General features: G+C 48.7%; 2 protein-coding genes and 1 pseudogene across 2 annotated transcripts in view; 1 reads left to right on the plus strand and 2 right to left on the minus strand.

Annotated features, from left to right (window-relative positions):
- The window catches only part of LOC130266098 (zinc finger protein OZF-like), a 793,423-nt gene that overhangs the window by 543,593 nt on the left and 225,382 nt on the right, over positions 1-24,448 (plus strand). The gene's annotated exons all lie outside the window — the stretch shown is intronic.
- LOC130266127 (uncharacterized) overlaps positions 1-24,448 on the minus strand; it is a 1,034,314-nt gene that overhangs the window by 266,983 nt on the left and 742,883 nt on the right. The window lies entirely within an intron of this gene.
- On the minus strand, positions 8,058-9,155 carry LOC130266156 (olfactory receptor 14J1-like; annotated as a pseudogene).

The following is a 24,448-nucleotide window of genomic DNA, read 5'->3' on the forward strand; positions in this document are numbered from 1 at the left end:
TCATGGCCTCGCCGTGCAATGTCTTTACGCAGGTTATGGAGACTCTTGTATGAGAGGGACTCTGGGACAATCTCAATCTCTGGCTCCCTTGCTGGCTGTGAGGACCCTCCTGGCTGATCCCCATTATCTAGGTGCCTCGTTTTAATCTTAGATTTTCTAGTTTCCACAGGGGCAACTGCTGCTGGCTGTGACTACCCCATGATCCGGCTGGAACCTGGACAGATACAACATCTATGGGTTCCACTGCAGCACCATCTGACTCTCCCTCTTTAGGGCAGGAGGAGGGTTTCTCACCAGCTGGAGAAAAGTGCTCCTTCAACATCTGGTTGTGCTCCTTAAACATCTGGTTGTGCGCCTTAAACATCTGGCTGTGCTCCTTCAACATCTGGCTGTGCTCCTTCAACACCTTGCCAATATCCTTCACTAGAGCTCCCACTTACTCTGGGTGGTTCATTTCTGCAGTGGGCTGTGGGGCAGCATCAGGCTCTGGGGCAGCATCCCTAGTCCCCGGAGCAGAGTCATATTCTGGGACAACATCCCTAGTCCCTTGGGCAGGGTCATGTTCTGGGGCAACATCCCTGGTCCCTGGGGCAGGGGCACACTCTGGGTCAACATCCCTGGTCCCTGGGGTAGGTATCAGGGCTGTTAACCAAGCCAATATTCCCTAGTTTCTGAATGCTAAGTAGAGCAGGCCTATCAGCAACGCCAGCCACTGTATAATAACACTAGCAATTAAAACAGATCTGAAATCCTTGAAAACTGGTGGAGTAGCCTCAAAAAACTGGGTGATAGGTTGGGAGAAAATTTCCCTTGCATTCATTACTTCACAGTAAGTACCATTATAGAAATAACCCCAGAAACACGCAGTTAAGAGTATGATAGCTCTGGATCCATGTGGCCACTTCCCAGAGGAAATTTAAAAACCATGAATTCCTGACATAATCAATCCACCAAACTAATCGAATAATAGCTACAGTAACTTTGGTGAGAGGGCCCATATTCAAAAAAGGGCTTACAAATGGGAGAGAGGTATCTGTGGCCACATGGAGCCCCAACCAGATTAAACCGGACAACATGTTGCCACTTAAGAGAGCTGTTACTCCTGTCTTAACTCTCCTCTTAATGCCCTCAAGCCCCACATTGGGCGCCAAAATCTGTCCTGGTTTGAAGGACAGGTGTCTGCCAAGAAAGGCAGAAATTTTCCTTTGAAACAGAGACCCGAATTCCACTCCCCCCACCAAATATTATAAACGTTTGAATCAAGGACTCTAAGGCAGAGATAAGGGGGTAGGAATAACAGCTCTTTTACTAATATATCTAACTGTACCAGCAGAAACAACAGAAATTGTTAAAATTACTAACAGAACAGAACAGATGACTTGTTTCCAGTCCTTTCTTTAGCTGTGAGCACTCTCTTTCTCGGCGGGAGTGGAGGCGGGAAGAGGCGGCTGTGGCCACGCTGGTCTCAGGGGGAAGCGGCTGGAGCGGGCAGTTCCTCGCTCACCGTTTGGGTTCTGGTGCTCAGCTGTGTCTGCAGAGACTGGAGGCTGTAGCAGGGCAGATGCAGGGCAGGTGATCGCAGAGGGTCTGGCTCTCCTGCCTTTGGCCGCGTGGCTCCAAGACCGAGAGGATCCTCCTCCCCGCCCCCGGAAACACGAGTCCCCTCCGGAAGCATGAGAGCCCCTCCCCAAGCCGATCCCACCCACCCATTTTGTCCAAAGCCAGCAAAGATCCGCGGTGCAACTGGCAGCTCCATTGGCATGACAATGGGAAAAATTCTTTAAATTGACACAGTAATAGGAAAACACTCAACCCCCAACAGGGGTGAAGGAGCAAGTTGTCCACACAGGCTCAGAACTCTTAAGGAGACATTTAGCATCATGATCACCTGGGGGATACATCAATCCCTTCTTCTCTAAACTATAATATAATAAAAAAAAACCCCAACTCTTATTAAAAAAAAAAAAAAACAAAACAAAACAAAACAAAAAAAAAACAAATAGGACAAAAAAAAGAAAAAAAAACTATCATTTTCCTTAACAGAACTCCAAGCTGACTCCAAGCAGCTGCACAAGCCTTGGGGACTTGAAACAATGGAAGAAAGACAAAGAGCTCCTCTCTCTATATTTTAATTGTGCCCACGGTGGATTTGGGGCTGAGTCCAGAACCGTCAGGCACTGAGAGAAGGTGGAAGAAGCTGCTCCAGGAGTCAGAAGCAAAACTCCAAGTCCCTTGGAGCATCAGTGGCCCCACTGAGGGCAGGGACTGCCAAAGGCTCCCCAGGGACTGGTGAGAGCAGATCCTTGAGGGCAGGATTGCAGGAGCCAAAGGCTGTGAGCAGGAACTGCAATGCTGAGCAAGGCCTGGGCTGGTTGGAGGCAGCAGAAAGGCCAAGGGCTGAGCCCAGGCCTGGCCCAGCAGGGCCTGTCCCTCACGGGTGGCTCGGGGCTGTTCCTGGGGCACTGGGATGGGAGGGGCAGCAAGGACAAATGGCATCACCCTGCAAGCCCTGCCAGCCTGCTCAGGGAGGGCCGGGGCAGCAGCAAAGTGCAGCCCCTGCAAGGAAAGTTCCTTCTGTGGGGCTGCAGAGGCGCTGCCCAGCCCAGGGCACAAAGGCCTGGGTGCCTCTGGCCCTGCCAGCCCTGCCCAGCCCTTGGCCATCTCTCCTGCAGCCTGTGCCCCTGTGCGTGCTGCTCCTCTGCCCTGGCCGGCTGCACACGCCCATCTCGCTGTCCCCCCAGCATTTCTCAGCCCAGCATTGCTGTGCCCTCCCTGGGCTCCCTGCACCCAGCACTGCCGGCTCCTGGCACACAGAGCCATGGCACGGCCCAGCCTCACGCTGGGACACCTCGGCCACCAGCATTCTGCCCTGGCAGGGACTTTGCTGTATCCACACCTCCAGGCTGAACCTTCCAGGCTGCACTTTGGGGAGGTTTCCTTCTCTTTCCACATCCCAGGAAAGCTCTGTCTCCTGCTGTTCACAAACTGATAACACCTGGTGGGAGAGATGTTGGTCAGAGGCTGTTTGGGGTACAGTAACCATGAAATGATGGGCTTTTTAAATATTCTGTGAAAGAAGGAACGCTATCATAAAAACATCTATACTGGATTTAGAGAGAGCATAATTCTGCCTATTAAGGATGCAGAATTGGCGAAATGCAGATCTGGGGAACTCCAGGCCTGTTAGCCTGACCTCAGTGCCCAGCAAGGTGATGGAATAGATCACCTTGAGTGCCATCACAGGGCTCCTACAGGATGGCTGAGGGATCAGAGCCAGCCAGTGTGGATTTCAATATCTGCATTGATGATCTGGATGGGGACATTGACTGCACCATCAGGAAATTTGCAGATGGCACCAAGCTGGGTGTGAGTGTGGATCTGCTGGAGGGTAGGAGGGCTCTGCAGAGGAACCAAGACAGGCTTGATCCATGGCCCAAATATAACAAGATGAGGATTAACAAGACCAAGTGCTGGGTACTTGCCCTTTGGCCGCAACAACCCCTGCAGTGCTCCAGGCTGGGGACAGAAGTGGCTGGACAGTGGTCAGGCAGAAAGGGACCTGGGGCACTGATGGACAGCAGGCTGGACATGAGCCAGCAGTATGCTCAGGTGGCCAAGAAGGCCAATGGCCCCTGGCCTGAATCAGGAATGGTGTGGCCTGCTGGACCAGGACAGTGATTCTTCCCCCGTACTGGCACTTGTTCAGTTCTGGGCCCGCCAATTTAGGAAGGACATGGAAGGGCTGGAGTTTATCCAAAGAAGGGCAACAAGGCTAGGGAGAGGTCTGGAACACAAGTCCTGTGAGGAACAACTGAGGGAGCTGGGGATGTTTATCCTGGAGAAAAGTAGACTCAGGGATGACCTTATCACTCTCTTCAGCTTCCTGAAAGTTGGTTGTAGTCAGGTAGGTCTTTATCACCAGGTGACAACTAACAAAATGAGAGGACACAGTCTTAAGCTGACCCAAAGGAAATAGAGATTGGATATTAGGAAAGAGTGTTTCACTGAAAGGATGATAAAGTACTGGAATGATCTGCCCAGGGGTTGGTGGAGATACCATCGGTGGATGTGTTTAAAAAAAGACTGGTTATGGTACTCAGTGCCATATGAATGTGTTAGGCAGGGATTGGACCTGACGATCTTGATCTTCCAACCTTGTGGTTCTGTGATTCTGTGAATTCCCTGAGTCTTTCAGCTGAATTCTCTGTCCCTGTCCTTTCCCTGGATCTCTGCTGCAGGTGGAAGCTGCTGGTGCCATTCTCACCTTTATCCTCTCTTTTGAATGCAGACAGATGTTCCCAGGTGTGTTAAGCAGGTGTTGCTCAATGTTTATGTGGGATTTTTGTATCCTTATATCACCAAGGAGACCCTGGGATTGTGGAAAACTCATGGAACCAAAAAGCCATTGAGACATTGGGGCAGGATGGTACCAAGGAGAGCATTGAGATACTGCAGATCGAAGGAAAGCCTGGTGACACTGTGGAAACTCATGGACCATGGGCATTGTGACATAGCAGGGCCTTGTGGACCCAAGGAGTGAGTTGTGATTCTGCCAAACCTCATAGAACCAAAGGGCCAGTGTGACATTTCAGAGCCTTGTAGACCAAGGCGACCACAGTGACGTGGTGTTCATGGAACCAAGGGGCCATGGTGACATTGTGGAGCCTCACTGACCAATGGTCCATGGTGACACTGCAGGGCAGTATGGAATCATGGAGACCACTGTGACACTACATGGTGTCATGGGAGCAATGAGCCATTGTGACAATGTGGGACTTCATGGGACCAAGGGACAGTTGTGGTACCATGGAAATTGTGGCAATTGTGTCACCATGGAACCAAGGAGACCTCTGTGACACTGTAGGACCCCATGGAACTAAGGATTCATGCAACAGTGTTGGACATATGGAACCGAGGGGGCATTGTGACTCTATGGGGATTCATGGGATTATAGAGACCTTTGTGACACTGCAGGAATTCATGGAACCAAGGGGCAGTTTTGACACTGCGTGGCTTTATGGAGCCAAGGTAAGCATTGTGTTACAGAACCAAATGGAATTATTGCAAATGATACAATTTTCAGGAGGTTTTTTAATGTAACTTCAGTCAGGGGTTTGTTTGCCTTTGCCCAGGAGGAGGGGTATTCAAGATTCTTTTCAAAAGACTCTGTTTACAGTGGTTGGGTAAAGGCTGATGAGTTTAACATCTACAGATTGGGAGTAGCCAGAAGATACATGGGAGGTAAACAGACATTAATGAACATCACCCCCAGTGTGGTTGGAGGCACCTGGTCTGGGAAAGGATTGGTAAGACAATCAAAGAATGAGGACATAATTCTCTACAATGGCAAAAAGGATCAATCAGCAATAGGAGATCGAATACTGAGAATTGTGTAATTTAAGATCAGTGAATGTGAATTTCTTTTGGAATGTGAATATGTGAAAAGCCGAGAAAAGGATCACATGTGATGGAATAATTCTCACTGCACAAACCAGGCATGTGTGGGTGGAATGATTTCTCTTGCACATGCTGGCCACAATAACATCCTGACCAGAAGAAAGTAATGTCTAGACTCTAAAAATGAGAAGATGCTGTTCAGGGGTTTCTTTTTTTCATGCAGTTTCAGTGTCAGTCCCACTGAGGTCCATCACCAACAAGGGTCCTCCTGGACTCCTTGGAGGAAGGAATTGGAGGTCCTGGTTGCACAAAGCTCTCAGAGACTCCAAGGCAAAAGCAAAACCCAAAGTCCTCTGAAAAACCTGCAGTCCCTGGGAGCTTGAAGGAGCCCCCAGGGCCATTCCTGACCAAGGCTCCCCAGGGACTGGTCCCAGCACATCCCTGAGGCCACTGGGATGTAGGGGGATGCTGAGGGCAGCACAAGGGGTGACAGTGGCCAGCCTTGCTGGGGCTGTGCCAGGAGGCCCCAGTGGCTCAGGACAAGGTGTCTCCTCCCAGCCCTTGGTGGCACAGACCCTGCTGTGCCCCAGGGCACCAAGATTTGGCTTCTCTTTGTCCCCACCTGTCATCTCTGCCTCCAATTTCCTGCACCAAGACTTGGCTTCTCCTGGGCACTGCCAGCCCTGCCAGGGCCCTTGGCCATGTCCAGCACAGCTTGTCCTGCTCTGTCCCACAGCTGCTGCTGTGTCCCTGCAGGCTGCACACTCCCATCTCACTGCCCCTGGCTCTGCCCTGCCATTGCCAGCCCTGCCCTGACCTCTGCCCACCCTCACCCTCTGTGCCTTGGGACGCACTGAGCTCATCCTCCTCCTCCTCCTGGGTGCTTCTGCCACAGCACTGCCCTGGGAGGGTTCATTGCTCACAGGAGCTGCTCTGTTTGTACTGGTGCATTTTATAGCTCTGCTTCTGCCTGTCTGTCAATTCTGTCTTCAAAGACCACTCCAAGGAAAAGTTTCATTGAATTCTGGAATAACAGAGGTGGGAAGAGTCCCCTGAACCCCCTAAACCTGGGTGTGGCTGGGATGGATTTCCCTTTGCCCAGAGCAGCCCCTGCCCTGCTGTTCTTGGCTCTCATGGGTTTGGTCCCAGCTCAAGGCTTTGGCTGCTCCTGAGCAGGGCTGGCCCCACATGAAGCTTCTCTGCAACCCCCAAACCAATGGCCTGGGGGTGGACAAATTTTCCTTTGGGGACACAGAGATGGGACAGCTGGGCTGGACTGACCCAAGGGATCTTCCATTCCATGGCATGTCCTGATCAGCAGGGAAATGAGAGAGACAAGAGGGTCTCTGGATTTTCTGCATTAATATATTTGTCTTCCAAAGCAACTATTACATGTGCTGAATTCTTGTCTCTCCATGATTTTACTTGCTTTTGCATTTGGACTTGGATTTTTGCTTACCACCATAACCATTAATCCCTTTTTTTTTGGTGACCCATAATCTCTTCACCTTATTTTCTCCTGTTTTCTGAGTAAGGAGGGACAGTGACAGAGACACTCTGTTGTCACTTGACGCCCAGAGGGGTTTAACCACAGCCACCTTGCCCAACTCTGCTCTTATGGGCACCCCCAGAAATGTCAGGGCTCTGTCAGGTGCCCACCCCTGAGCTGGGCTCATGCCCTGCTCACAGCCCTAGGGATGTCCAGGGACACAAGTCTTTCCCTGGCACACACACAGACAGTTCATTGCAGCAGGGCCAGGGGCTCCCTGGGCTCTGCTGCCACTGCCAGAGCCTGGCAGGGACCTCAGCCCTGTGGGTGTCACCCTGCCCTGCCCCTGCCCGAGGTGCCCCATGGCCAGAGGGATGGACACGGGGAGCTCTGGGCACAGGAGCTCATCCCAGCCCTGCATCCAGGGGCTCTCAGGAGACTTTACTCTCTGGAAACTCCAGCAACAGCTGAAGGTGTTTGTGCTCACTGGGTTTATGTCCCCTCACACACACACAGGATGTTCAGGGCTGTGGAATGTCCCTGCACTGCAAACACAGACTCCTGACCTGGTCACTTGATGTCCCTCCATGGAGGGAAGAACAACCTCTGTGCCCTGGGGTGAGAGGGCACTGCTGGAAGCAGAGCTGGCTCTGCAAGGGCACTGCTGGGACAGCCCCACCCTGAGCACTGCCACACTTTTGCTGTCACTGCTGTTCTCTTCTCCAGGGCGCTGTGTTGGGAACATCCTGGAGAGCAAACTGGGAAGGAGATTGAAGCTTTCAGGCCCTGCACTGGGGAGATGCCCTTGCATGATGGAAATGCTGTTGCAGAGCCCAGCTCTGTCCCAGCAGTGCCCACAGCCTGTCCCTGCCTGCAGTCCCTGGACAGTCACACAGCAGGACTGGAACTGAGATGAGAGAGCCCTGAGGCCTTAAACCAACACAGGGGCTCTGGACGGGGAGTGTGGAAGTGAAGGAAGGGAAGGTTATGGAGCAGAAGTCTTGGAGCTGCCTGTCAGTGAGGAGCACTAGGGTTCCCTTTTCACCCTAGATATTTCCAGAAGCACCAACCCTGCAGCTCCAAGAGAACTCAGGGAGGAAAACTGTCAGGGGAACATGGCACTACAGAGTTCTTTATTTTGTGTAAGCACATATGTAATAAAACTCCTGGGTTACACAGTCTGTGGTTCACACTAGAAATGCCAATACTGAATTAAAAATAGTACAGACAATGATTTTCCTGTGAACAAATTTCCAAAAATAAAATACCCGTGCTCGCAGAAAATCACAAGGTACAGAATGGGCTTTAATGAGTAACATCAAAAGAGCTATAAAGGACAATAAGAGTTTATTGCTGCTGAAAAGCATTCATGACCGTTTTCCTCAGGCCATCCTTCAGCTCCTGGTTCCTCAGGCTGTAAATGACAGGATTCAGTGCTGGAGGCACTACTGAGTACAGAACTGAAACTGCCAGATCCAGGGATGGCAAGGACATGGAGGGGGGCTTCAGGTAAGCAAATGTGGCAGTGCTGACAAACAGCCAGGTGAGGGAGGCAGGTGGAAAAGGCTTTGTGCCGTCCCTGCTCAGAGGGGATCCTCAGCACAGCCCTGAAAATCTGCACATAGGAGAAAACAATGAACACAAAACACCCAAATGATAAACAGGCACTAACAGAGAGAAGCCCAAGTTCCCTGAGAAAGGATCTGGAGCAGGAGAGCTTGAGGATGTGTGGGATTTCACAGAAGAACTGGCCCAGGCCATTGCCATGGCACAGGGGCAGGGAAAATGTATTGGCTGTGTGAAGCAGAGCATTGAGAAAGCCACTGGCCCAGGCAGCTGCTGCCATGTGGGCACAAGCTCTGCTGCCCAGGAGGGTCCCGTAGTGCAGGGGTTTGCAGATGGACACGTAGTGGTCATAGCACATGATGGTCAGGAGATAGTACTCTGCTGAAAAGAAAAACATAAAGAAAAACACTTGAGCAGCACATCCAGTGTAGGAGATGTTCCTGGTGTCCCAGAGGGAATTGTGCATGGCTTTGGGCACAGTGGTGCAGATGCAGCCCAGGTCAGTGAGGGCCAGGTTGAGCAGGAAGAAGAACATGGGGGTGTGCAGGTGGTGGCCGCAGGCTACGGTGCTGATGATGAGGCCGTTGCCCAGGAGGGCAGCCAGGGAGATGCCCAGGAAGAGGCAGAAGTGCAGGAGCTGCAGCTGCCTTGTGTCTGCCAATGGCAGCAGGAGGAAATGGCTGATGGAGCTGCTGTTGGACATTTGCTGTGTCTTGGCATGAGGCTTTTTAAATAAAGCAGTCATGGATTAGTTAAGTTTGGAGAGGACTTTAAATATCCCAGCCCATCTTGGTGGCACTTTCCCCCCACTGCCTGCCCAGGGCTCTGCTGCTGTGAGCTGTCCCTGCCAGCACTGCTTCCCTGTGCCCAGGGCTGGGCCCTGACAGTGCTGCCAGAACCCAGCCCAGCCCAGCCCTGGGAGCTCAGCTCTGCCCTGCAGACCCCTCCCAGCCCAGGGCACTGCCCAGGGCCAGCTCTGCCTCTGCAGGCTCTGATGGCAGCATCAGAGCAACCCTGAGGACGCTGGAAAAGCGACACTGATGCTGCCTGTAAGGGGCCGTGTGCTGATTTCTGTCACTGCTTCGTTTATTAAGGGCTGAGAGAATTTTTTTTTTCTCAACATCAACTGAGAGATAAATATCAGTGTGCAATTTCACATCTAGGCAACCCAGAGGAGTAGATAATAAAATCGGGATGTTTCCTTTTATGCAGCCCCTGAATTTCTGTGCTCGCTGTATAAATTACATGGAAATGTTCTGGAGTTAAATGTCATGCTGGGAGCAGTCCTGAACAATGCAGCATCCTCACCACACAAGGAGAACACTACCAAGCCATATGAGCTCTTTCCTTCCACCCAGACCTTGTTCCCCAGTGCTGTGAGCAGCTCCCAGGGCTGGCTGAGAGCTGTCCCTGGCAGGCAGCAGAGTCCCTGCCCCAGCACAGAGCCCTGGGCTGCAGGACCCTGCTCTGCAGGACAGCCCTGGGCACCCCTGGCTGCTCTACACAAGAGAGAATCAGAGAATGTACTCACAGAGTCTGTAGGCATTGGGATGTTCCAGCTTTAGGAGATCACTGCAGGAGCTGCAACTGCCTTGTCCTGAAGCCAGAGGCTTCCTGTGTCAAGGGCTGGGAGTGATTCTGCCCCAGTCACTTGTGAGCATCTTCCCAGCCCTGACTGATTGAAACTCTCTGTGCCTCTTTGCTGTGCCTGGGGTGGCTGCAGGCAGCTCCCCAGCTCTGCTGGGCTGGGAGAAGAGCTGCTTAGCAAGAGAAATGTGTTTTTGAAGCTCTTCTTGGTTTCCAGCATCTCCTTCTGTGCCAGGAGCCCAGTCCAGCTTAGCAGCACAGACACAGCAAAAAGACTTTAATGACCCTCTTGGGGGGTTGTTCTGAGGCCCTGAACATCAGTCCCTGTGAGGGAGGTGAAAAAACCTCTCAAGAACTCCAAGTTAGAAAAAAACTCCGAAGTTTCTTGAAGTTTCTTAAAGTTTTAATGGGTCCCACTTAGGGACTGAGAAAGTGTCCCCAGATTTCAGTTAGGGCAGGAAATTGGAGGCAGAGATGACAGGTGGGGACAAAGAGAAGCCAAATCTTGGTGCCCTGGGGCACAGCAGGGTCTGTGCCACCAAGGGCTGGGAGGAGACACCTTGTCCTGAGCCACTGGGGCCTCCTGGCACAGCCCCAGCAAGGCTGGCCACTGTCACCCCTTATCCTGCCCTCAGCATCTCCCCACATCCCAGTGGCCTCAGGGATGTGCTGGGACCAGTCCCTGGGGAGCCTTGGTCAGGAATGGCCATGGGGGCTCCTTCATGCTCCCAGGGACTGCAGGTTTTTCAGAGGAGTTTGGGTTTTGCTTTTGCCTTGGAGTCTCTGAGATCTTTGAGCAATCATGGCATCCAATTATCTACTTTAATTAGTCTCTTGAGAGCCTTTGTCAATAACAACATTCCATGGGGCTCATTAACACTTCAAGGTACTTTAATTTTTTAAGGTACTTTCCTTTTTCCTTTAGTCTCTGACACTCCGAGAGGTTTTTGGGCAATCATGGCCTCCAATTCCCTCCTCCAAGGAGTCCATGAGGATCCTGTGTTGGGGATGGACTTTAGTGGGACCCATTAATGCTTTGAGACACTTTGGGTTTTCCTCTGACTTTGATTCCTGGAATGGGTTTTGCAAACTCCACTCAGGCCCTGAGGTTCAAGGGCTTAGCATCAAATGTGCCTTGGGGTTCATTTGGATCCAGCAAGCTCTGACAAACCATGGCTCTGCCTTGATTTCCCTCTGGTCTGGTGCAGTTCATCAGGAAGTTTTGCTGCTGAAGTTATGAAGAAATATTTCAAAGAACTTCTAAGAAATATGTATTCCTGTTTTAAAGGATGTCTTTCATAACTGTTTCTCTTTAGAGCAGGGTTGATTGCAGCATTCACTGATTGAAATTGATCCAGGGTCTCTCCTCAGGAGGTCTGGCCTGCTCAGAGAAGCTGTGTCTTGAAGTCTGACCCATTGTGGACTACCTTGCTCCACATTTCCCAACCTCATCCTGTCTGCCCTCCCTCACCTGGGACCTGCTTTGCTTGGAGAACTGTCTGCACTCAGGAAAAGATATGGTTTTCCTTTTATTTTTTTTTTAAGGAATCTAAAACTGCTGAATTTTATCATTGAAAACAGACACCTTCCATTAGTGTGTTGCACCCCAAGGTGCCACCACGGAGGTTCCCATTCCCAAAGTCAGACCCTTGCAAAGAATGTTTGAGACCTTTGGACTCCTTTGTTCCCTGAGGCCTTGCAGTGCCAAAGGCCTCATGGTTCTGTGAGGTTCTGTATTGTCACAATGGATGTTTGGTTCCATGGAGCCCCACAGTGTCACTGTGGTCTCCTTTTCCCTGTGGCACCCAGCAGCAAGACCCACTGGCAGGGCCAAATGCCTGGGAAGAAGGAGGACGGGAACATTTGGAGTGATGGTTTCTGATTTCCCAGGTCACAGTGACGTGAGATGGGGCCCTGCTGTCCTGGACATGGCTGAACACCAGCCTGTCCATGGAAGGGGGAAGAGACAACAACCTCTGTCCATGGAACAACAACAGCTGAGAGCCAGGCTGAAGGCTGGGTTTAAAAGACTGTCACCGTACAGGAAGCATCAATGTGAGAGGAAAGATGTGTGTTAATGTCATTACGAATCATTTGATGGGTGAAGGGATGGGTGTTATTGTCTTTGAAATAGGTCATAACGTTTCTACTGACTTTGGGCAGCAGGTTTGTTATGGGGCTCAGGCAGCTTGGCTGCTGAAGCAGACAAGGGTCTGTTCAAGGCTGAACTTCTGAACTTCAGGGGGAATGCCAGGTTCAAGGGGGATATGGGGCAGGATGTTCAGGAAGGCTGTACCTTCCTAGTGACTCAGCCAATGGTGAAAGAAAAAGGGCAATGTGTGGCCAGGAATTCAGGATAAAAGGAAGCTGCGCCCTCTGAAACCTCGACAGAGAAAACCCTGTGGCTGTGTGCCCCATGAACTCTCTCCCTTTATTCAAATAAAATTGAAGGTGTGCTTTGTTTCCTTTCTGGACACAAACCTAAGGCGTTTGTGGAGTTTCCTGATAGTGACAATATGGAATCTCATGGAACCAAGCGCTCACTGTTTTACAGTGGAGACTCATGGAATGATGGAGACCATTGTACTGCAACAGAAATTCGTGGCAGAAAAGCTCCACTGCTTCCCAGCAGCGCCTTGTGGAATCCAAGAGACCGTTGTGATGCACTGGAAATGCATGGAATCAAGGCTCCATATTGACAAAGCTGGGCCAGATGGAACCAAGCAGAACACTATGATGCAATGGAACGTCAAGGAACCAAGGGTCAATTGTCAACATATCAAGCTCTCTTAAAACTAAGAAGAACCTTGTGGCACAATGGATTCTCATGGAACCAAGGCCCCATTGTGACAAAGTGCAGCCTGATGGAAACCCGGTGCCTCTGGGACATTTTCAATCTTGGAGGGAGCAAGTGGCCATTGTGACACAGCACAACCTTGTGAACCACAGGAGAGACAGTGGCACCATGGAATCTTGGTGAATCAAGTGTTAATTATAAACACAGCATGGACTCATGGAACCCAGGAGACAATTGTGACACCGTGGAATCACATGGAAGCAAAGGTCCACTATTTCATGTTGCGACCTCAACAGAGCGCTGGAGACCATTGTGACACAATGGAAAAATGTGGAACAAAGGTTTCCTAGGGACTCAGCCTCATGGAATACAAGAGACCATTGTGATGGAATGGAAACTCATGGAATCAAGTGCCCAGTGGTTCATGGTGTGACCTCACGGAACCCAGGATACCATTGTGGTGCAATGGAATCTCAAGGGGGTCAATTGTCAACCTCTTTTCGATAAGTAAAACTTTACAAAAGGGAGATATAGTAGGACCCACAGATGATCTGTGGGTTAGAGAGGGTTAATGAATAAGGTTTGCTTTGAGAAGTATTCCCTGACCAAGGCTGTTGGCCTGGAGACCAAGAAGAGAAGAAGAAGAAGACAATAAGCAAGAAGAAACCTGCAGCTGTGGAAACATTTTTTAGAAAAGTCTTGGGAAAAACAGAGGTGTAGATGGGTTTTACACCAATGAAAGTTATGGTAATCTATTGTGGCCAATTTCCTCTCTCTGTATTTACAAAGAGAGCATCTTTAACAGTTTTTTTGAAACATTGAACCAAACATGAAACATAGCTAGCACAATAAGAATAACAATAAAAATCCACACAATTCCCTTGACCAAGGAAGAAGCCCATCTCGTCAGTCCCCATTGGCTAAAGAGATTGTTGACCCAGTCTGGGGTGGTTTCAGTCCTCAAGTCTTTCACAAGGTTTTTCAGCTTCTGGATAGTTTCATGGATGGATGTGGAGCGGGAAGAAAGGTTGAAGCAGCACATTCCTTTAAAGTCTTCGCAGCCGAGTCCATGATAGAGCAGCAGGAAATCAATTGCTGCCCGATTTTGCAGGGCTGCATGTCTTATGGTTTCTTCATCCTTTAAAAGATCACTCAGAGCAGCAGATGTAGAGTTGGCCTGCTTACTAAGCCAGCACCCTAAATGGTCAATTTCACCAAGGGCCTTTGCTGCTGCTACCCATGGATAAAACAGGGAGGCAGCAATTCTTTTTGGTTTGTTCCAAATGTATACTCTGGGGTCACAATTTTTGTCAAATTCAATGTAAGATCTTTTTTCACATTTTGATTTGCTTTATTTTTTGTGATTATGTAACAAGGTAATGTTGGGGGTGAGGGTAGAAAGCTTGCCGAGGCTACAGGATCCCCCCTGGGGATGAGAGGGGATTCTGGCCCAAACTCGAACACCAGAGATGAGAAACATTCCCCTGGACAGTTTCTTGGGATGAAGAGAGGACTCAGAAATTATGGGAGCGGTGTAATTACACCAATCTGGATAGTTGTATGCTTTATTGATGGGTGATATGTCTTTCTTGTATGCATTTTTGTGCAAATCCAATTCATGTATGTTTTGCCTTGGGCATTAAAAGTAAAATTTGACACAGTATGTTGCTTTGGAGAACCCCAGCAAATCTAATTCTTGGGGTTCCTTAAGGGCATTTGGCAAAATTTTTGTCCAATCATCCCAAGTGTCCACGGGGTTGGGCCTCTTACCGGTGGTGCGAAGGAGTTCTGAGTTTTGAACAGGCCATTCATCTGCTGCAAATGGAATTCCCACTAAACATGTGGAAAGTGGATTGTCAAGGCTGCCTAGGGATAAACAAGTTATCATGTTTTAATGTCTTTGCTAAGGTCACCCAAACATTGTGGTTGGGTTGTGGGCTTATCCAGCTGAAGGCATGTGGTATGGTGAAGGACATCCAGGCAGCAGTGAGAACAGCACCGACGGAGATAATTTTCATCTTTGGACAAGGATGAGGCTTCTGATAGGGAATACAAGCAAGATTTGTTATCTTGGGGAGAGCAGGGATAAGGTTTTGTCCTTTCCTTTTCCCCCACTTTTTAACACTAAAACAAAAAAAGAAATTGGGTATAAGGTTAGGGGTTTTAACAAAGGTAATAAGAAGGGACGGGAAAAGGGGTTTTCTTAGCAAAGGTTAATAACTTTTAAACTAAAACCTACTTTATAAACAAATTAAATTTAGCTTAAGGCTTGACTGAGGCAGCTAAAGGCTGCTTGGTTTTCTGTTTCGTTTGCTGTCTAGTGACAGGACGATCTTTTCTTTAGTATGTGGGTGATCTGCAACACCTGCATCTCCATGCAGAGCTGGTTTGGTTTAGAGGGGGTTTTGTGTTGGACTCAGGAGGATTTTTGCTGGTGCCTGAAGGGGTGTGTTTTGCAGTGCCCAGATATGGTTTAATGTTTTTTCCTGGGTACCATCTCGGACCAGATGGCAGAGATACACAAGCGCATCCCCTTCCCCAGGTGATCAATTGAAAGGGCCCAGAAATTTGGTGGGTTTCTGGGTCTTTCACCAGCATTGGTGGTTTCTCAGTGAGCTTGGCTTGGATGGAGTTTGAGAAGTGACAAAGAATTGGGGGATCAGGTTCTGATGCTGTACAATTCAGGAAATTGGTGACGTAGAGAGCTTTGCAGAGTCTTTCAACTGGAGATAAAATTTTTGTGCCTCTTTGTTGCTGGTTGAGAACTCTTTTGAGAGTTTGATGAGTTCTTCCTACAATGGATTGTCCTGTGGTGTTTGCAGCAATGCCAGTGGTGTGTTCAATTCCCCATTCACTGAGAAACTTTTTTAAATCTCGAGATTTGTAAGCAGGTCCATTGTCAGTTTTGATTTTTTGTGGAGCTCCTAGAGTGGCAAAAGCCAAGATAAATTTCTTGATAGTGTGAGTGGCTTTTTCTCCTGTGTGGACTGATGCAAAAACTGCTCCAGAGAACATGTCAACTGACACGTGCACATATTTGAACTTCCCAAAATATGGGAAGTGGGTCACGTCAGTCTGCCACAGCTGGCAGCTGTTAAGGCCTCTGGGATTGACTCCTGTACCCATAGAGGGTATGTGGTAAGTTTGACAGCTTGGGCACATTGCTACGATGGCTTTTGCTTGATCTTTTGAAAGTTTAAACTTTCACATGAGAGTGGGCACATTTTGATGAAAAAATGCATGTGACAGCTTTGCCTGAGCAAAGATGTCAGGGACATTTGCAGTTTCTATAGACATGGCCAGAGCATCTGCTCTTCTCTTTCCTTCTGTAATAAAACCTGGGAGATCAGTGTGTGACCGTACATGAACGATGTGGTAGGGCTGCTTTCTATGAGAAATTAAATGTGTCAATGTAGAAATTAATTGGTGTAACTTTGGGTTGGGAATATCTTTTAAAAAGGCGTGTTCTGCCCTCATAGCTATACTGGCTACATAAACTGAGTCTGTGACCAAATTAAAGGGTTCATCTTTGAATTTTTCAAAGGCTCTAACAACAGCTGCTAGCTCTGCAATTTGTGGAGATCCCTCCACTATCTGAATATCTGATTCCCAATTTTGGGTTTTGGGGTTTTTCCAAGTCATGACCGACTTGTGAGAGGAGCCTGAGCCGTCAGTGAAGACAGTTAGAGCTTTGAGGGGAGTCCTGCTTTGGACAAATTTTGGAACTAAATGAAAAACTGCATCTTTATTGAAAAGCTTGTGCTTTGGTAATTTAATTGAAATTTGGCCAGTATAGCTATCTAGAGCAATTTGGAGACTTTCATTGGTCTGGAGCAAATACTCCAGATTTCCAGTGGTTAGTGGCAAGTAGATGCATATGAACTCACACCCTGCAAGGGAGCGGAGGTGAGTTCTGGCTTTTCTTATGAGATGTGCCATAATTTCTTGAAATGTGGTGATTGTTTTTGTGGGTTGTTTGCTTGTGAAGACACATTCAAGGATCAGCAAAGGGTCAGAGAGTTGAGAGTCCCATTGGAAAATTAGTCCATGAAAGTGAGGGGCCTTTCCCAAGACGACAAACTGGAAATGTAAATCAGGTTCAAACCGATGAGCTTGGCGTGAGGAGAGGGCTTCTTGGACCTTGATGATGGCATGTTGAGCTTCCAGTGTGATGGTGCATGGGGAGTCAAGGTTTTCTTTGCCACAGAGAAGGTTGAACAGCAGGGCGAGTTGTTTTGTTGTGATTCCCAGGAGGGGGCGTATCCAGTTGATGGATCACACAGGCTATGTAAGTCTCTTAGGGTTTGTTGTTTGTGTTTGATGGAAAGCTGCTGGGGTACAATGGTTCTTTCCCGAATTTGCAGTCCAAGGTAGTTCCATGGGCTGGTATACTGTACATTGTCTTCACAGATTTCAAATCCTGCTTTTTTGATGGTTTCAATGGTTGCTTTCACAGCTTTGTCCAAGTAAGTCTTTTCTGAGGCACAAGCTAAAATGTCATCCATGTAGTGGTAAATGATTGCATCTGGGAATGAGCTCCGAACAGGGGAGAGAACATGAGCCACATACCATTGGCATATGGTGGGAGAGTTTTTGAGTCCTTGGGGAAGGAAAAGCCAGTGGTATCTCTTGAGGGAAGCCTCTCTGTTTAGAGAGGGAACGGAGAAGGCAAACTGTGGGGTATCTTGGGGGTGCAGTGGGATACTGAAGAAACAGTCTTCGATGTCAGTGACAGCAAGTGTCCAGTTTCGAGGCAGCATGGATGGTGAAGGCAAACCAGACTGAAGGGGTCCCATATCTTCGATGACGTCGTTGATCTTGCGAAGGTCTTGGAGAAGCCTCCATCTGTTTGTTCCAGGTTTTTGCAGGATGAAAACAGGAGTGTTCCAGGGGCTTGTGGTTTCAGTGATGTGGCCTTTGGCGAGTTGCTCTTCCACCAGGGCATGTAATGAGCGTAGTTTGACTTTTGAAAGGGACCACTGCTCAACCCAGACGGGGTTGTCCCTTTCCTAGGCGAGCTGGGGGGTCGGTGGGAGCGCACACTCTTCAGTGGCCCAAATCAGAAATCCCAGCATTGGATCTGAAGGGAGACTCCCCATTGGGATAGGACATCCCTACCCCACAGGGTGATGGGGCTCTGATGACGAACGGGCGGACAGTTGCCAACTTGCCTTCAGGTCCTTTGATGACAAAATTGTTTCTGCTTTGCATGGACACCGTGACGCCACCAATCCCAGAAATCATGGCAGCTACCGGTTGCAGTTCCCAGTGGGATGGCCATTCTGAGCGAGCGATGATGGTGACATCAGCTCCGGTGTCGATCATTCCTGGTCTGAGGATTCTCTCACCTTTGCAGAGGATGTTGCATTCAATGATGGGTTTCTGGGATCCCATGATTTGCACCCACAATACAGTAGGGTTGAGAAGGATCTGTTAGTTGTAGTTTTTCGGGAGCAGGAAGGCTTGTGCAATTGGTGTGCCCTGTGAAAGGAAAAAAGGCGTGTCTGTGCAGCGAAGCTGAACAAAGATTTCTTGTTCAGGTTGTACAGTCTGAATTTCTGGCAAAACAAAAATTTGCTTTGGGCTGTGTACAGTGTCACCAAATAGAAAAATGTCCCAAGGGCTGCCTGATGGTCCATGTTTGCCTGTGGGAGCACGGTAAAAACTGCTATCTGTGAAGTTGAAAGGCAAGGAATTTGCCAATCATTGATGGGTTCCCAATGATGCCTCAGCGTGTGTTGGACCATCTTGATACATTCTGGAATTTGACTGATTTTCATGGGCGGGACAGTGTGGGAGATGGCCTTTGATTTGTTGTCATGGCGCGGTGCCATTCCCACGCTGCACTGGCAGTTTTTTTGATTCTGTGGGTACTTTTGCTTTTTTTGGGGTCTAGGATGATTGCTGGGAGGGTATTGAATTTGTGGCTTTTCTGGGCAATTTTTTACAATATGTCCAGGTTCCCTATAGTAGAAGCATCGAGCATTCTCTTTGGAGGTCACTGCTGCAAAGGCTCCTGTGACTCCTTCAGCAATGCCTTTGGCCACTGCCTGGGCTACTGTGTTCTCAGTGGACATGTGACGTGTGCAGGTTTCCACCATCTGTTCAATGGTGGGTTCTATGTCGAGAGGCAAGGACCTTAGGATAGTTTTAGATTGTTCATTTGCATTGCTCATAGCAAGTTTGCATAACAGTTCTTTTTGTGCCTCTGCGCTCTCTATTTGTTTTTCCAGAGCATCTTTCAGTCTGACTACAAATTTGATAAAGCTTTAATCTATTTTTTGTTTAATATGGGAAAAATGCATGGTAGGTGTGGAGTCGTCAGGTGTGAGAAGCAGGGATGTTTTTGCTGCATTTGCTATGTCTTGCAATGTGTCTTTGGGCAAAGCATTTGATAAAGGCTTTGATAAATCACCTTCTCCAGCTAATTGTTCTACTGTGAAATTTGGGCCATTTGCATCTCTTGCATAATTATCAGATAACGTTTTCAAACTTTTCCTCCAATGTCTTTCAAATAGCATATATTCAGCAGGCATCAGAAGACATTGTGCTAAATTTTTTACATCATGCGGTACCAAAACATATGCAGAAAAAATTGCCCCTAAAAAATTTTTAAAATTTTGCGTGTTTCTCCCAGGTTCCCTTGCTATTTTGGATAATTCAGTCAATTGTTTTGCATAAAATGCTTCCCATTGAGCAAAATTTGTGGCACCTCCTCTGCAGCCTCTTTTATATGTTACAGGAAAGGCAGAAATTTTTTGAGCTATTTGTCAATCTCCATTTTGCGTGGCTAATAGCTTGACATTGTTCCATGGGTCCTGAGTCATAAGAATCTGTGTCATCTGAAGTGGTAGAATATCTATGTTGCCTGCGGTGTTTTTTAGAATGAGAAGGAGGGTGTTGTTGAAATCCGTGGAGGCAGGCAGGGAAGCACACAACTGGGAGGTGGGGGCGAGGGGTGGCAGGTGCTGAGGGTTGGGGATGGCTTGGCTGGGTGCATGACACGGTTTCGCCACACGGGGGCAGTGGTGCATTAGGAATGGAGGCATGAGGAGGGGAAGGGGAGCAGATGATGGGGTGTGGGTGGGTTGCGTGGGGTGAGGACTGTCAAAATGCTGGAGGAATGTCATTTCCCTGGGGACCATGGGGAGTGAGGGATTACAAGGGGCCCACGTGGGGATGGGGAACGGGGGATGGGATTGGTTGTGCACTGCGGGTAAAGTGGAAAGGAAAAAAAGCTGGGTGCTCGACGGAGGCAACGTGGAGGGAAAAGGGTGGGGGGAGGGAAAGCCACATTGAACGTGGGGAGCAGAGCCGGAGGGTTAGAGGGAGTCAACGCTGACGGTGGGGAACAGTATTGATTGCACAGGAAGGACATGAGGGGATGGACATGAGGGGATGTGGTGCTATTGCAGTGTCAGCTGGTGCTTTGGGGCAGGGGGGCGGGGATGAGGAAGGGAATGCGTGTGGCTGGCCAGGGGGCACATGGCGGTGCAGAGGGAGTGAATTGCGATGCAAAGGCTGGCGTCTTGAAACTCGGGTATGGGGGTGACGGAGCGAGGACGCGGGGCTGGGCAGGGTTGAGCCGTGGCGGTGCAGGCAGCGGTGGCAGCAGGGAAGGGAGCAGCGGCACGTGGGGCAAAAAGGCTGTGTTTGTGTGAAACAGCGCAGCGCGGTCCGCGTGCTGGTGATGGATAAGGGGGAGCTCTCGGGCACTTCCCGCCGCTTTGTGGCCAGGCTGGGGGTCGCAGCCTCTGGGCTGTGCAGGTGGGGTGTGTGGCTGTGTGGAGGGGGGAGGTGCCGTGCTGCTGGTGGCGCTGGGGGCGTCCGCACCAGCTCTGGGCCACAGCTCCACGGTGGGTGAAAGGGACACAGAGGGCACTCGTGGGCTTGGCGGTTCTGGTACAGGGAAAGGCGGCAAGGGGGGTCCGCAGGGGGAGCACGCACTCGTGCAATGGCAGTGCCGGGCATGTGGAGGGGGCGCGGCTCAGCCGGGCTGTGGACTCGACTGTGGCGGCGGTTTGGGGGAGGAGGGCGCGGGGGAGGGGGAAACAAAGGGCTGGGTTTGTGAAGTGGGGGAGGGCTTCGGGGAAGGGCATGTTGGGTTGGGCTGAGGAGTCTACGCGAGAATTTTGGGAAAAGGGGAAACTGTGGCGGTGGGCTCTTATAATTTCTTGAAATAAAGGAATGAAACGCGTGGCTTTAAAATCTTCTTGAGTTTGTAGGGAATAAATGTGGGTGCCCACACCAGGCCAAAAATCTCCCGATGCCACAGATTGAGAATTAGTATCAGGGAAATTAATAAAAACCCATTTAACAAAGGACTTTAAGGTAGACTTAGAAAGAAATTTTTTAGAAAACTTAAAATTGTTAGTAGACAAAAGTGTTAGTATTTGGGAGTAAAAGCATTTTTCTGTGGGGGTTAGGTCAGGTTTGGTGAGCAGATTCCCCATGGAAACTCCATGGCGAACCAGCAGAAAAAAGCGAAAAAAACAAAAAAACCCCTAAAATCCGCGGTTCGACCCTATGGTAGAGAAGCACGCTAGAAACAGGCTAAGTGCTCCCCAATCTCAGCCAAAGGGTCAAACTGCTGGCTGCTTGTTAGCATGGTCCAGTTTCAGATCCGGAGTCTGAGATTGCTGGCCAGCCTTGGTTTTAGCAGCTCTTTATAGAACAAAGAACTGCCAAACCAGGCAATTTGGCGCTTCAAAGGTGGAACAAAGAGATGCCCCTCACAGTTGCCTGAGGGGGTTCCTAGAAACAGTTCGGGATGCCAAATGTAGCTGTTTTGAGGTTGGATTCTTTCCAACCCCGGGATGCTACAAGAGTTCCAATAGCTTCGGGAACTCTCGTGGCAAAGCCACAGCTACACGCTAGTGGAGAATGAAGGCTTGAGACTGTGCTGCAGAGATTCCGAAGATGTTTTATTTCTTTGAAGGGTTCTACTAACAAGAGTCCAATTACATGATATAACAAAGGGCTTTTATAGCTTTCTAAAGGATTGAACTTCTAACCAATAACAACTACAAATTACAAACTAACCAATTACCTTAGAATTCTAAGTAAGAAAAAGACCAATTACCTTACAACTTTAAGAACCAATAGAAATCCTAAAAGATAACAGAAGTTCTGAAAAGGAGAAAGGGGCCCTGCTTCAAGGAATTTCTTTATTTAAGGAACCAGGTCCCAGGGGCCCAGTTTGGGGGAAGTAACGTCTTCTACACGGATTCACGTTTCTGTTTTGGGGGGACATAAACCGCTGGAGAAGGACAAAGCGATTGAGGTGACCCTTTAAAATTGCTGCATGCTGTGTTGACAAGAGGTGAATACTTTGTCTCTTGATAAAGAGATACCCTTTGCTACAGTAATTTTGACTTTGGGATTTGGCTTGTGCATGGGGAATTCCTATTTACTGGGGACAGCATTCCCTGTAACACTTGGTGTTCAGGGTTAACCAGTCCCTTGCCACTGATGGTCATTTGGTATTTTAGAGTAAGATTCCGTCTTGTGACAAAAGCTATGATTGCAGCAAACTGGTAATTTTGCCCTGTGTTTCCTGTGTTGTTACTTCTGCTGTGTTGTTGGCTGTGCTGTTGTAGTTTGCTGATAGAAGTGGCTGTTGAAGCTCGAGCCCAATGTGAAAGAGCCCTGACATCTAGGCAGGCTCTGTCTAGATGGTTTCAGCTTGAGCCAGGAGAGTTTGTGAATACAGAGGGAGAGCTAGACGGCCATAGGCTGAAAGGACAGTGTAAAAAAAGTCTTGCAAGACAAATTAAATTAATTTCTCTCTGCAGTGGTATGTCCTTGACCGTTGGGAATTTAAGGGGGGTCGTATTTGTGGACTGTCAGAGATATTGTGTGGTGGTTTGAGCATATTTTAAATCGTGACTAGAAGAATAGCAGGGATGCCCCTCCCACAGTGATTATCACTGGATTCATGGGGTTTTCTGAATCCAGTGAACTATTGGATAGAAAGAGGAAGGAATATATAGAACTTCAGCAAGAAAGTTGGTAGCTTTGGATTGTGAACAGCCTGTGCAAGACAATGTGGGCATTCAAGCGAGAAGAGGAAGGCTTGTTTTTGCAAATGTTACAAGGCTTTTGGGGGCTTCTAGAGACTGGAATTCTGTGTGGTTGCTGTTACAGTGTAGGACTTGTTCCTCTGAGGAATGGCAAGGTCTATGGCCTCAGTGTAAATCGAGGCCTCCTTACCAGGCTGATTTGAACCTAAAATTCTGAAGTTTCTGTGTGGAAAATCACATTTGGTCCCTGCAACTTGGCGTGCATGCGGGAAGAAAAAGACTGGGAAAGAACTGTGAGACTTTGAAAATAGAGATTTGGGTGGAAACAGGACAGGACAAGAAGAAGGAGATAGTGGGAACTGGACAAAGTTAAGAGATGCCTAAAGCCAGTCCGCTGGGCTAAGTTATTGCACATCGGAAAGACATTGCTGGACATGGGCGCACAGAAAGCAAGAGACACCTTGTTAGATTCTGCAAGGACTGGTGGCCTTTGTATAAACTGGACGATGGAGTGAAGTGGCCACCCAGTGGAACTTTGGATTGTAACATACTATTACAACTCATGCTATTTCTTAGGAGGGAAGGGAAATGGACAGAGGTATCATATGCTGATACATTTTTCTGCCTTCAAAATCGCCCCGAATGGCAGAGGGATTGTGGGATCAGGGCTCCATCTAACCCTCTGGTATTGGCCCTAGGAGAAGGAGAATAAGACTAAGAGAGGAAAGCTTAAGTGGTGTTGTTTGGTGTACAGTATAGGACAAAGATGTACAAAATCAGATAAGATTTACCAGACTGTGGCCCAGGAACAAGATCTGGTGGACAATTTGTTCAGGCCTCCCCACATAAGACAGGAAGGGGATGAGGATGAGGATGCAGACTCAGAGGATGCAGACTCTCCTCCAATTGCACACTGGGATAGACAACAGACACAGATATTTCAGGCACCTGTATGAGAGGCAATGGGATCAGAGGGAGGAATGGTATTAGTTAAAGTTCCCTTCTCCACAATCAATGTGGAGGCATGGGAAAAGGTTGCTAAAAATTACTGCAGTAATCCAGTTAACACTGCTAAACATCTGTGATATATAACAAAACAACACAATCCAGATTGGCACGATATGCAATTATTATTGGATACAGTGACCGAGACTGAAAAACAATTAATTATAAAAACAGCAGGGGATCTGGCAGAAGACTATTACAAAACCCAGCAATTGGATGTGAAGGATTATTTCCCATTCCAAAATCCACAGTGAGACCCAAACATATCAGCAGAATCGAGAGAGTTGGAAAGCTACCAGGAGTGGTTTGCAAAGGGGATGGAAAGAGCCATTCCCAAAACTATAAATTGGTCAGCTTGATATTGAATCAAGCAGGGGCCCTCTGAGTCGCCATCCAAATTCCTCAATCATCTAAAGGATGCAATGCGCTGCCACACATCACTGGACCCTGGGTCTGAGGTGGGGATACAGTAGCTAATCAGTTTATTCCTGGGGCAATCTACGGGTGACATAAGACATGAACTTCAAAAGCTTCTGGGGGAGGATGTGAGGAACTTAGACACTCTGTTGGAGAAGGTGTGGAGAG

The sequence above is a fragment of the Oenanthe melanoleuca genome, unplaced genomic scaffold, assembly GCF_029582105.1.
Source record: "Oenanthe melanoleuca isolate GR-GAL-2019-014 unplaced genomic scaffold, OMel1.0 S001, whole genome shotgun sequence".
Taxonomy (NCBI): domain Eukaryota; kingdom Metazoa; phylum Chordata; class Aves; order Passeriformes; family Muscicapidae; genus Oenanthe; species Oenanthe melanoleuca.